General features: G+C 46.8%; 1 protein-coding gene across 5 annotated transcripts in view; it reads left to right on the top strand.

Moving 5' to 3' along the window:
- Window positions 1-1,162: 1,162 nt before the first annotated feature.
- The window catches only part of GATAD2A (GATA zinc finger domain containing 2A), a 68,341-nt gene continuing 57,245 nt past the window's right edge, over window positions 1,163-12,258 (top strand). For 3 of the 5 annotated variants that reach the window (XM_052802605.1, XM_052802604.1, XM_052802602.1), the window contains exon 1: window positions 1,166-1,296. The gene's annotated coding sequence lies outside the window, so the exon portion shown is untranslated. Of the gene's footprint in view, window positions 1,297-12,258 lie in introns of all 5 variants that reach the window. The other 2 variants (XM_052802603.1, XM_052802599.1) reach the window with 2 other exon arrangements.

Below are 12,258 nucleotides of genomic sequence, written 5' to 3'. Positions count from 1 at the left end.
AACCCCCCCTCTCCCGGGGCCCGTCCCGCAGCGAAAGGGTTAACACCCCCTTCGCCAGCTCCTGCGGGAACGATCGTATCGCCCCCCCCCTCCCCGCCCCGAGGTACGGCCGGAGAACGTCTCCGCACCCCTGACCCAGATCGGCGGAGGAAGCGGGGATGAGTCACCGCAACCGCGCTCTCCTCCCGCGGGCTGCGCGGACCCCCGGGGGGGGGGGGGGCCTTCCTGCCCCGCGGGGACGGGGTCCGCGATGCTAGAGCGGCTCGGGGACCGCCAGAGCCCTTCCCCGGTGGAGGCCGCGGAGCCCCCGCCGAGGCGCGGCCTGCTTCCCACCCCCCCCCCCCGGCCTCACGGAGCGAACGACCCCGCCGCCGGCCCCTATCTGAGGCCCCAGGCCGGCCTGCGCGGGCGGATAAGGGCCGCCGACGGGGCCTCTCAGAGCGGCCGGCGGCTCCGGCCCCTCCCCGCGGGCAGCGCATCACCTCAGTCGGCCTCGGCGCGGTGCCGGGCTTGGGAGAGAGCGGGGCGGGGGGGGCGGCGAGCCCTGCCCCGCCGCGGTGCCCGGGTCGCGGGGAGGGGGGGGGGGGCGGCCGAGCTCCGCGCCTCACAGCCCGGCCCGGCCGCCGGCCACGCCCCCTCCCCGTGCGCCGGGCCGCGCATTGGCTTCCGTTCCTCCACCCACCCAGCGCCGCGCGGCGCTTACTGGTTAAGGCTGCCCGTCAATCAAGACGCCGCCCCGCCTCTTTTCCTCACCGCTTAGTATGGGGGCGGGGCCGAAGGAGGGCGATTGGCTAGCGGAGTGGGCAACCCCAGGTTTTCATTGGGCGTCGCGGCCGTCCGTATCTCGTTTAAAAAAAAAAAAAAAAAAAGAAAAAACCCACACCACCCTGCACCCACCCCCCCCCCCCAAAAAAAAGCCTGAGCAAGAGGCGGGGCGAGGCGCGCGGAGGCGCAAGTTTGTCCAAATCTGCCTAGCAACCGGGGTGGGCGGGAAAAGCGTCCCGAGGAGGTGACGGTTGGTGGCGCGCGCGCCACCCCGGGAGTCCCGCGCCGCCGGGCGGCACGGGGAGGGGAGGGGAGGGGAGGGGAAGGAGGGAGGAGGGAGGGGGGAAAGAGAGGGAGGGAGGGAGCCCGGCGCGAGGCGGGTCTCCCTGCGCGCGCAGCCCCCTCCTCCCTCCCTCCCTCCCTCCTCCTGTCAGTGGCCACCTGAGGGAGCCGCCTCCCCTCCCCCCACGGCCCCAGTCCGGCCCGGGCCCCGCTGAGGAGGAGGAGGCGGCTCTGAGGGGGCTGAGGAGAGTGAGTGACATCCCCACACCCCCCCGTAGCCCCTGGGGACCGGGGGGGGGAACGGGACGCTCGGGGAGGGAGGGGGGGGGACACACCCCGAAGGGGCGAGGGGAAGGGGGGCAGCGGGGCTGAGGGGAAGGGGCGAGTGAGGAGGCGAGGAAGGAGGGCGGGGGGGAGGGGAGAAGGCGAGGAGGAGGAGGGGGGGGGGAGGACGGGGGTCGCTACGCGGGTGGGGGGGGGTCGCGGACCGGCGGAGGAGGAGGAGGAGGGAGGGGTGGTTGTGAGGTACGGCCGCCCCCCCCGGGGGTACGGGCGCCCCGCGGGCGGCGGGGACGGGGCGGTAGGGCCCGGGCAGGGCGGGGGAGGGGAAGGCCCGGAGGGACGCTGGGGAATTGGCCTGAGGAAGACCGGGCCTGGGAGGGGCGCTCACCAACCGGGGACGGGGGGGGGGGGGGGGAGGGGGGAGGGAAAAGGAGGGGGGGTTTAAAAAAAAAAAAAAAAAAAAAAAAAGGGGGGGTTGGGGAAGTACCAGCGGAGGGTGGGCAAGGCTGAGGGGGGTGCCAGGGAGGAGCGAAGAGTGCATCCTGGGAGTTGCCCGATAGGCACAGCTACCAGAGCATGTCAGCAAAGCCAGATTATTAGTCCCAGAGACTTGGGAAGGCGGGGGAGGGGAAGTGGGGGAGGGGAGGGAACTACCGATGCTAAAGATGGGGCATCCGGGAAAGAACTTGGGGCCACCGGGCCGGGCTGGGTGTAGCCAGCTGCGGAGCAGGCGGGGAAGGGGGCATGCTGGGGGGAGAGGCCGGCGGCTGGCGAGGGAAGGGTGCTGCTAGGAACGGAGGGCAGCTTTTTTGGTAATGAAGGTACCAGGACTCCTGAGAGAAGCCTCAGTGGTGCGTGCTTCGGGGGGAACAAGACGTCCACTGCAAGAGAAAGTGGTACTCCAGAAATGGACAAAGTTCTGTCACGGGGCAGCAAAAAAACGAGGGTCTGCCGTGGATGAGGCATCCCTGGGAAGAAAGGGTGAATGCAGGCAGGGTGAGGCCACTTACGGAGGGGACCTGCTAAGCAGGAACAAAAAAACTGGTTGCTTGCTGGAGAGTGCCAGATGGGTTGAATTCACGACAGGACTTAAGATGGAGGTGTTTTGTGGGGCTGATGCCAAAGAGGAGTCCTTATACCCCTGTGTCTAGATGTGTGGAGGTTATGTGCGCAAAGATTGAGAACCAGGCTCATTTTCCCGAATTTGAAAACACGACTATTGCGTTTGCCTCGATCGCTTTCTTTTTCTGGCGGTGTTTTATCTCTGTACTACTTTGGGGGGGGATCTAGTTTGTACGCAAGACAAGCTCTATTCAAAATAAAGTTATATCCTGTCTGTGGTCTACCACCTTCTCCTCACCCCCAGCTATCTGCCATGTTTCACGGAACATATCTAGAGGGCTTCTTAAAAATCTAATTAATTATTAATTTTCTATCTGTCTTCCACTTTTTTCCCCGTCTTTGTGATAAGTGTGGTGAAAAGCTAGAGAGAGTGTAAGGGAGTATACGTACGAGCTGCGTACTCTGTGGCAGTTGCTATAGGTAAAAGAATATTGTCGGTTTAAGCTTTTAGAAGTAACTAACTTTACAAATCTTGACTTTTCACAGCATTTTAGGAGCAAATTCCAAACAGCAAAAAAGTGTAAGGGAAGAAAAAGCTTTTCTTTTTGCCTTAACTTGAGAAGGACCCTTATAAATGTAACTCCTAAACAACTTAGAAATCGGTGGTACAAATACTTATTTGAACTAGCTGAGTACAAAGCACTATTAAATGCAAAGAAAATTCTGTGAAATACTTCAGTATTTTTCATGACTGTACCAAGCACGAAGTTTTAAGAAAGAAAACGTGTTTTTAGTGGGCAGTCTTCTTTTAAGCCGTAGATTGAGCTTTTCTTCTAATCTCAATGGTACAGATGACTTCTTTTTTTTTTTTCAGACTTTCTCAGGAGTTTAATGACATCTCTTACATGAACCTGAGTATGCATACTGTTCAAACAGTGACTAAATCTTCCAGAGAGTAGAACAGATGATGTTACCACACAAATACAGCTGGAATTACGCTTGTGTACCAGTGGCCCCTAAATCCTGCTGTCCAATGGGCTACTATCTGAAGCAAGCAAAATGCTGCAGGCTATTTCATGTTCTCCCAGTTGGCTTCATTTTAAACATCTTAATTTCCTGTTGCCATGAGCAATTTCAGAGGGTCTTGCAGGAAGCAACTTGTCTGTAAGCAATGAGTTGGGGACTACAAAAAAAAAAAATTTGTTTAAAAAAGTACACAAACACACTAGCTTTGCTTTCGAAAGCTACTTGAAGAATGTGAATTAGCTTTCATCCAAAGTTAATTACCCAGTTTCTGTCATGGCAGATTTGAGTGCTTCAAGGATTGTATATAAGAGGCAGAACCGCTGAATGTTCACCTTACTGCAGCGAAAAATAAAAGGCCGTTGCTAGATTTAGGTCTTTTATCTTGATAAGGGTTCAGCTGTTTGGGCCAAAGGGGAGAGCGACTGCTTTCCAACCCGGTATCTTCAGCTTGAATTTAGGGAGTCTGTTGAGTCTCTAGAGAAACTGGCTTGCGTGTTGTCACAGTTTCCCAAAGGCAGGTAGGGAATTCAAAAGTAATGGTGGCGACTTACTCAGTGGGTCACAGCCACATTTTTAGCAGTACTCCTGAGGGAACAGGAGAGACAACCCTAAAATGTCTCGTAGTAGTGTAATGCTGTGGAATGAGGACTCGGAGCTTTTTTACTGCTAAGACTGGAATGAACTGGAACAGTGAATTACAAATTACAGTTTTCAAAACTTTTGGACTACTTGCATCCCTTGACATACACATTTCCACTTCAGGAACTGAGCAGTATCAGTGAGCCACAGCCATAGTCTGAAATATCTCTATGGCATTCTTGCTCAGAAGAAAACTCTTCAGGAAGATATGTGAAAAGTATTTACCTGTTCTGGCTTGCTGGTCGGTCCTCTGTTCCTTGCAGAACGCTGGGGTTCGATCTCACCTACGTTTCTGGGCTGACTCAAGAGTACCTAGTTTCACAGTTTTGGTGTGCAACCAAAAATATCAATGGATGTTGCAGCCAAAGAACAATGAGAGAAGACACACTATAAGACTACCCCTTCTGCTGACTAATTCCCTTTTCTTTGGAGCAAGCTGGCGTGTGTATTTTTTGAATACTTACCAGTGCGGTTAGTAGCCCAGGTCTGAAAACTGATGGCATTTGAGCTGCCATACTATGTACATACAGGCAGGCTGGCCATTGAAGAGCATTGGAGAGTATCTCCAGAGGCCAGCGGTCTTACCTGTTTGGTTGGTTACGTGTAGAGATGCCCTAAGTTACTTTCAGAATAGGATAATAAATATTTTTACCCCAGACAAATAAATCGCATCAACCAAATCCATTGACCCATCTTAAGCACAGGAGAAAATACTACTCTTTGGGTCTTCAGCAGAGTTAGAAGGGAAAGCTTAAAATCAGCATGGAGAGGAGGATGAGAACCACTACTGTATGACTGAATCCTCCCTGCCTTTTCACTTGAGTCGTTACTTTTAATCAAATAGGTTTTTAGATTTGCAAAATAAGCAAATTAATGCCGGCTGTGAAGGATACTCTGGAAAACACAATTTCCCTAGAAACAGGTACATGGACGTGTATGAGCTATTGTGTCTTTATCATAGTTTCATTTTACAACAGGTTCATTATGTCAGCCGTGACATCAGTTCACCCTTTAGCTTCCGTGGCTTAGGACAGATCTATACCTTGCTGCAAGTGAATCATCAGGGTGTTAGTGCCAAGCTGAAATATTGGAAGAGTACCTGCAGCGTTGGCTTTTTGGTTGCCTGGCATAGTAAAGCAGTGGCCTTACGCTCACGGAGCTACCAGAGGTATTCTCAGGATTTTTCCGTCTTTTTATTGTTGTTTTTGCAGCCTGTGGTGCAACTTTCTCTTTGCCAGAAAACTCCATCTTCTAATCCACCGCCCCTGCTAATAGTCTCCTTTAAGTTTATGCAACTGAACCCACTTGCCCAGCTGGTACGACATGGATATTCCAAGGAGGCTGGAGAAAATGAGAGGAGGATGGTTGTTGGTATTTGGTGACAGTATCTGGGCTTTGCGTCCAGAGGACCCCGACCAAACAGCTTCACAGTTGGGGAACAGACAGACTTGGCATCATGACTGCCAGTATAAAATCAGGCAGTCTTTTTTCCTAGCTATTAGATTTCACCATTTTTTCAATGTACATGCATATAATTACTGATAAATTACAAAACATTATATTTTTAATTTATAAATAAGTATCTCTAAAGAGCATCTGAGCCCAAGTGCAGTTGCCTTGGTTCCGATGCGCAGACCAGTTAAACTATCCTTCAACAATTGATTTATATAACTGAAATAGCTAGGGAAGTGAGAAACTTCCTTCCTTTTAGGATACAATGCCAAGGATGTCAAATCTCCAGGGAGCCTGATGATAAGAATTGGGCTGTCCTTTTTTTGCAGTTATTAAACAAGTATATGATTATTCATTAGAGCACTGAAACCGTGGAATGCGGTTCTGTGGCACTCGCTCTCCTCCCTCTTGGTTGCTTGTGCCTCTGCACCCGGCAGACCCAGAGCAAGGCTCGGTAAGTGGTGATGGAGGACCAGCCTCCTCTTCAAAGGAAAACAAAGGGTGCTTCAGCTTTTGGTGACACAGATGTGATTTTCTCCCTGAGAGCCATCTCTTAGCAGTGCATTGGGAGCGGCACGTAACCAGTAGCAGTGTCTGATGTAACCAGTAGCAGTATCTGATGGCTGTGAGGGATCTCCCCCACTGCCTTTTCTCAGTGGAAGTATTTGGATTTATTGTCCAGGACAGATTTCAGATTGGAAAACAGCTTACCGAAGCCTGCCCGTTGGCACAACTAAGCGTTCTTCTCTTCTTCCTCAACTGATTCTTGTTCCTATTTGACAGCCTGTATTTTCTAACATAAAGACTAGGGGACACCACATATGCAATTTGTGAAGTACTATTAAAATAGAAGATTATTTTGGAAGAAGAAAACCCCTAATCTTGGTCTTCCAATAAAAGCTCTATGTTAATTCTCTGAAGGTGGTCTCGGCAACTAACGCAACGAACGCGCTGAGATTTATAGTTTAGGACTTCCGTAAACTGTAAGCAAGAAGCGGTAGTTGCTTTATGAATACTTTTCCCTTGAAATCTGCCTGAAGAAATAAGACCAGTCATGACTGATCCCATCAATCCTAAATTTAGAAATGAATCTAATTTATAAGCCTTGCTTTTCAGCAGGAAAGCAGGTTATGGAACTGACCTAGTATAGTGCTGTTGGGGGAAGAAAGGCAACTTCATAGACCTGAAGTTAGAATTAGCAGTCAGTTAGGGGAAAAGACTGGCGTTTTTTATGTGCTGATAATAAACATCTTATTACCACAAGGAACAATGTTAATAAATGCTTACAGTAAACATGGTATAAGACTCTTACAATCCTTGTGAAACTACAGAGGTTTTCAAAACGCAACGTACACCAATAACAATCTGCCTAGTCGACTTTATTTAGATCAGTAAAACCTGGCTGTGCTTTCTCAGACCTTTGGCTTTACATCAATGTGCCCGTGATTGCTTGTAACCTAACTTTATGGCAAGGCTCTGCTGGCATCTTACAAATAACACAGTCAAGTCCTTGAGAATTACAGGTAACAAAGGACTCAGAGTATTCATCTTTTACAAATAACAACATGAGTTACAGCAAACTGAGGTCATGTTGAATTGTCACACTTTGATTCGCCAATGAAAGTTTAAAAGAAAGTTGTACAAGAGGTACAGATAACTTGCTTGGCATGCTACATGATTTTAATAAATTTAATTATAATCAAGGAGATGATTTTGAAGCGAAATTGCACAGTTGTCTTTGGATGCAATGCAAGTTTCAATGCAATGCTGATCTCTGGGTGGATGCCTTGAGAAACCAGGAGCAACTGGGCACTCCCTTTCACAGCTCTAAGTAGAATGCTCAGTTTTATTGAAGGCACAGTATTCTGCATGTGTTTTGCTCCAAGTTCCTACTTTTTGCTCTTTATCTACCTTTTATTGCAGTCCCTTTTAAACCAGGATTGTACTAAGTTCATTTCTTCTCTGTTGCAAGATTTCTGCATTTGATTTCAGTTCTCTGTCTGGCTCCCTCCAAGGCTACCTTGATTTTGGTCCTGGAGATAATCGGCGTGCTGAAGTTAATCACAGTCTGAAATTTAACCTCTCATGCTGATCACCTCGCTCGATGCTTTTGTCTGTAGCCAACCAGTAGTCCCACTCTTTGGGGTAAGAAGGGCTTTACTTGCAGTAAAAAAAGAAGTTAAACCTGAAGCTAATTCAGTTAAAGGATGATTTTATACACAACCAGCCTCAGTGTTCATACGCAGTATGGGTTTTAGCAACAGGGAGAGGATGAATCCTTTGCCTGTCTGCATATTTAAATACATCTAAAGGAAGAGTAACCTGACAATGTTTTGGAGGATCTCGTACCCATTTTCATCAAAACCGTATCACCATCAACTCTTTATTTCTCAGTTACCCCATCCTTAAGGATCTTTAGTCAGAACTTGTCTGTTAAACCACAGAGAACTGTCGATGTCATGGCATCCACAGAGACAGATATCTGATTGTGTGAGCATTAATCTCCGTTAGGAATCTAGTCTGATGCTGGATTGAGAGAATAAACTACTGGGAATTGCTCAAATACAGCTGTGGAATTTAGGTGGAGTTCTTCAGGCTGCAACTACAAACCCGTTTACCTTGTGAAAGACATTCCCTACACGCTCTGAAACCCTTAGTTTGCAGGGTCTGAACTGTAAAAACAAATCCTTCCTGAATCAGGCTTTTCTGTGTCCAGTTTGCCAACTGGTAAACACTGACTGGGGGGTTGTTCAAATCTGATTAATAACGATGTATTATTAACAATGACAACCCGGAGTCAGTAACAACCACCTCCTGCAATTTCCAGGACATTTTGGCAGATAAACACAAATCCTACTTGAAAATACTTTTGAACCCTTTCAGTTTTAAGTTTGATAACCTGAAAATTCACAACTTGGCTGAGCAACACAATCTGGCTTTCAAAATCAAAATCTTTGGTACAGTTCCTGAAAACGGCACTGCAGCCTTGTGCAGGGGCATCTCACATGTGTCAGAGAGAGAGAGCATAGTTTTAATCATGGCATCTACGATGCTGTACGACTTTCAGATCTGCTGCTTAATCTTCTTGAGAAAGAAACCATTTCAGCCCAAAGTATACCAGGCAGCCTAACTGGTCCCCTCAAGGATAGAAGCTGGTTTTCTAGAAAATGGGGTAGCTACAAATAGGGCTTTTGGTCGCTTCTCTTCCACAATTGGTAAAAACTATTAGTTATTGAGGTCATATTTATATTTCCCCCATTACTTCTAATTTGGAGGGCAGTAAGGACCAAAACACTCTCCACGCCAGAGGAAATGCCGAACACGTTTTAATTCTAAGAGTACTTCATAACAACTGTGGTGCGTCAGCTCTCTTTTCTCCCGCCTTCACTGCTTAGGGTTTCAGCGTATATGGACACAGATACTAGCGTGAATTAGTAATTTAAATATTTTTTTAATCAGGAGTCAACAAAAAAAATTATACACAACTGGAAGTGTTCGTTACTGCACTCGGGAAGCAGTTCATGCTTAAAATTACACAGTTTAATAGCACAGCAGTCCTGCAGCACTCGGAGTGCCCCCACCCTGAGAAGCTTACCAGTTAGAGGCGGCAAAATGCAGTGTGCGTGTGTGTAAGATGAGAGGAAATTAGCAGATAATAATAAAATCATCTGATTGCATACGTGGACCGTGGCACAACCCTGTTTTCATTTAAAAAGGACAGTGTTAAGTGATCAGCAGTCCAGCTGATGCAGAACAAGCCGCTGCTGGTTGGCAGACTTCTCGTAAGCAGATTCCCCCAGTGCCGAGTATCCCATAGTCTGTTCTGGAAAAGGATTCCACGCTAGAGAAGAGACTCACGGGCCGAGCCTTATCTCTTGCACAAAATGATGAAAACAGTGAGGTTCATGAGGGCCCTGGTTTTCTTTTGGTGTATCACACTTACAGGCTGCAGATGTGAGAGTTAAAAATAGGCTGGCAGGTCCAGATGAAAAAGATTCTTGGGAATATTCAGTGATTGATAAAATCAGCAGGAAGGGAGCCTGAGGTCTTTTTGTAAGTGTGCACCCACTGATTTGAGCTCCTGCTTCTCATAGGACTGTTTGTGGCAGTTAAAACTTACAGAAAGTCCAATTAAACAGGAACTCTGTAGAGTTTTCTGCAACTAGATAATTTTTCTTTTAATTAGGGACAAGCACTGATGAGCCACGTGACAATGATCAGTAAACAAAGCACGAGGTGCTTGTTTGCAGCCATTCCCTCAAGTAATGGCTCTGTGGGTCTGACTCACTGTTTGCCAGCAAAACATTTGTGTCCGAAGTTGCAGATCACAAGGTGAACTGAAGTGATCTGAGATAGTCTGTGGTGGACCCGTTTTCATTTCAGGAGGTTGAGATGTTCTTTGGCAGATCTTTAAATAACAGCAATGCTGGGTGAACTTTGTTCTCTCCCACTTCCGAGCAAAATCGATAGTCCATGAAGCGCTTGTTGAATTGGAGCAAAGCTCCTAATGTATCCTCTTCCAACCATAAAAGTGCTTATTAGAGACAAGGTCAGATAATATCACGCTGAAGGCACCATCTTGGGCCAAGCAGTATTTGCATACGTCTGCTGCTTTCCCCATTTCCTCAGTAACTTACAGATCTTTAATTTCTTTCAGTTCCAGAAAGATTAATTTTCATTTCTATTTAGGGTCATTCACCTCACTGTTTAGATCATGGAATTTTGACTGTTTCCAATCTCATGTCCTGCTTTGCTGCAGAAAACGTTTCACATTTAAGTGTTACTCCCAGTGGGTGGGAGACAGGCAAACAGACCCAGCGGTACAGATTATATAGTGACCCTGAAGTGCCTGAGTCTTCTTGTGAAAAAGCACCAGTTTACCATCTCATGCTATTCCTGAACTACTTAGCAGAAATTCTGTCTCGAGCAGCTGGTGGGACCTGCAACTTGCACTTGCATGAAAATAGTTTCACCAGAAAATAAGTAAAGGACCATCTCTTGGTCTCAAGCCTGTGGAATTCCTTTCATCCTTAGCATAAGCCATCTTAAAATTGTATTCTTAAGATTTTGAGCACTATTGCAGCATGCTTACAGTTTTATCCTTTTAACTATTTAAGGATGTAGTCTGTTAATTTCAAACTCATAGGCAGCGGAGTAAAAGATGAAAAAAACCCCCATCTTTTACAAGGTGCTGGGGTATGATTTTTTTTAAAAAATAGAGGATTGCAGTGTCAGACTCCAGGTCAACACAGCAGTAGCCCCTCGCTTATCTTCTGAACAGCAGAAATTGTGTGAACATGACCCATACAGACACTGATCTGAAGCAGCTTTCAGAAATATCTGTGCTCCTGATTTCTTGGTCCTCTAAGACCATCAAGTGACTTTAGAGTAGTGCTCTCTACCTTTACTAAAACACATATCGGCTATTGAGCTTAAGAACTTGTTTAGCCTGTTTAGTATGCCAATATTAGCATGTTCCCATGCGTCTTACCTCTGACATCTGCTGTTGGTTGCAGGAGGATGACCAAGTCTACCAGATCTGGCTTGAGCTTTACTTCTTGTTCTTTGACCTACATTCTCATGTGCATTGAGAAAAGGCTTAATCTAATTTTTCATTCTTCCCTTAGGGACACTTGTGAATTTTTCCTGAATTGTTGGGGTTTTTTTCTCACATCCCAATACCAAATTCTGCTATTGTTGCAACAAAATTAATATCCTAGTGTATGGTATATCGGGTGGTATTTTTATGAAGAGTGTAGATAGTGTAGTATTAAAATATACAGAAAGGATGAAGTATTTGATCCATATTATCTATGGACTTCACATTTGGAACGCGGGAAATACTCTGGAGGAAGAACTTAATAGTTGGACTTTGTGGCTCCAGCAAAATTTTGCTTCTGTGGTGAGATGTTCAGCTTTAAAGTAGAATCTAGGCTACGTAACATCAGTTTTGGTTATCGGAATAAATATTTACGCAGCTTTCTGGGTTTATGCCACATTCTTAAATGAAAATCATGCGCAAGTAAGTATTCAAGGCAATTTGCTAGGTTGGATCTCTGTAATACACCTTTACAAAAATGGAAAAGACTGATACAAACGAACGAAGTGGGTGCCTGCTGCGCAAAGGCTGATGGGGACGGCTTCCCTCCGGAGCCACCCAGGCAGAGCCAGTCCAGGCACCAAGGCACCAGGGAGTGTCATTAGCACCGTGCAGCTGATGCCCTCCGCTGAACAGTGTCACCTTAGTGACACACCCAAGACAGCCAGCTGAATTCCAGCTTTTCTTCTCCCATTTGGCCATGCAGGCACGGTGCTCTGCTTTGCGCTTAATTGAGTAGCTTTAGTCAAGGCCCAGGTGAAAAATGGTGAGGTAATACTGTTCTGGTATTGCTGTACTTACTGTGCATTGTCTGATTCATAACAAGGAAAAGATCTGCAAAAGTATAGCTGTTTGCTTACATAAATGGCTTCTCTAATTTTGAACTATTGGATTTTAATTTAAATGTAGTATTTAATTCAGATTAAAATCCAATAATGTTAATAATATAATGTTGCCTATTTTAATAAAGGTGTAACATGGTGATGCGTAGCACCCAAGTATTTAGTTAGAAGGTACAGAGTCCCAAAAAAGAGTATATTCAGATTAAGGGTGCACTGACACTTGGCTGTGAAAATTTTAGGTGCTATTTTAAATACTGGCAAATACTCTCTACCTGGCAAAGATGTATATATATTAAAACAGGGATAAGA

This window comes from Harpia harpyja, chromosome 11 (assembly GCF_026419915.1).
Source record: "Harpia harpyja isolate bHarHar1 chromosome 11, bHarHar1 primary haplotype, whole genome shotgun sequence".
Taxonomy (NCBI): Eukaryota; Metazoa; Chordata; class Aves; order Accipitriformes; family Accipitridae; genus Harpia; species Harpia harpyja.
This window is presented reverse-complemented; position numbering and strand designations above follow the sequence as displayed.